The sequence below is a fragment of the Notothenia coriiceps genome, unplaced genomic scaffold (assembly GCF_000735185.1).
Source record: "Notothenia coriiceps isolate Sejong01 unplaced genomic scaffold, NC01 NC01_scaffold00008959, whole genome shotgun sequence".
Classification (NCBI taxonomy): Eukaryota; Metazoa; Chordata; class Actinopteri; order Perciformes; family Nototheniidae; genus Notothenia; species Notothenia coriiceps.
In genome coordinates, this window is record NW_011341660.1 from 428626 (window position 1) to 430373 (window position 1748).

General features: G+C 39.1%; 1 protein-coding gene across 1 annotated transcript in view; it reads right to left on the reverse strand.

Annotated features, from left to right (window-relative positions):
• The window catches only part of LOC104944928 (acetyl-coenzyme A synthetase, cytoplasmic-like), an 8360-nt gene that overhangs the window by 5729 nt on the left and 883 nt on the right, over positions 1–1748 (reverse strand). The gene's annotated exons all lie outside the window — the stretch shown is intronic.

Genomic DNA, 1748 nt, shown 5'->3' on the forward strand with positions numbered 1-1748 from the left:
TGTTTTATCTGATCCAGATGGTTACTAATGCCTTTTCTTTATGGCGGGAACACCATGGGTGTTACAAAGTTGACTAAATCATGCAAAATTCAATGGCAGTGGTGATCAGCAATGTTATATGTTCAAATGTCTACTGTGAAGAATATCATAAAGCCTAAATGCAATCGAATGTAAAACAAAAAACTTATGATTGATGAAAGTAGTGAATCGGTCAGATTTGACCCGAAGACAACAGGAGGGTTAAATCAGCTTATTTGAGGTTTTCTTGGTGCATAAGCCTCACAGAAGAATACATATTGCCTGCTATGATTCTGCTTTTTTCTTGTGCACAAATGAAAGTTTTGCAGATGCATAATATGTATCTTTGCACTTTGAACTCTTCCGTCTAATTTTTGGGAGAAACACAGGTCGTAATTTGTCAGCTGCATGTCTTAAGCATATTAAACGTTGGACTGTTTGACGAGCCCTTTCCCTGTACAGTAGCTGTTGCGCAAACGACAAAAACCCTTATCTGGACTGCAGGAGTTTAGACATTCACGAATCAGATCTCTTCTTCAGAACTCTGTGTTTACAGTTAAAAGTTGACAGATTGATCTTATCTTTTAATCTGTTTGGTGACCCGTTTAAAAAGAAACCGATCCTGCAGGTGTGGACTCGTACTCAGGAATAATACATGATTAGGTAATAGGTAACTTGTTTTCATTTCAAATATTGGCACCTATTTGTTGCAACCTACGCAAAAAAAACTCCCAGAACTGTTGCCAATGCGATATGACGAAATGTGCAGGTGGATTTTTGAACTGTGGTGTAAAAGGGATGTCAAATGTACGAGGGTGGGGAAATACATGAAGTAAAAAAGCTTTGGTAAGTTTGGATTTTTCTAGTTTTAAAAGAATTTAAAGGAATTGAACGTCACACTGTTTTCAGAGAATGAGCAATGGAGACACAAATATGCTTTTTATAGCCTTTCACAATCACACCTTAACACCTTTACCCTTCGCTTTCTTTCTTTCTTTGTCTCTTATTCAGTTGATATTGATTCACAGGAAGGGACACACCTCTGATAAAAACGCCCTGATGCAGCAGCTGCACACATCTCAGAGGCATTTACTCAAATGTATCAGCAAACAGAAGCAAAAATAGGTCAAACAATCGTATCTTGGTTGCAGTTTTCTGTTCGCTGGTTATTTTAACTGACGGCAACATTTAGGTACTTTCCACAGAACCGAAAAAAAGCCAGTGATATGGGCCAGTGAGCAGCCGCCGCTCCACCCCGATGCTTTCTGCAGCGCTCAACCATCTCTTCACCAAACTCACAGCTTAATACTGAAATGTTTCTACTTTTAATTGAGATATTGTGAATTTTAACTATGCCAGCTGTATTTATGGATCTGATAACCTATATATATATATATATTGTAATGGTGAAGCGTGAGTTTCCAAACACACAGAGGGATGTTCAGTGAGGCGGCAGGTGGTGAAAAGGACCTCCTGCAGCTCCATCAGTCAGTTACTGAAAGTGCTGTTTGACCAGGAGGTCGTTTAGAACAGTGGTCCCCAAACCCTGGTCCGCGACCCGGTAGCGGTCCGTGGGTCATTTGGTAGCGGGCCGCACAGATAGATTGAATAAAAAAATATGTTATTGATAATTATTCTGGGTACCACTTTACAATAAGACTACCCTTATAAAGGGTTTACGAATAGTTTGTAATTCATTTATTAATTAGGCTGTGAACACTTTATAAATC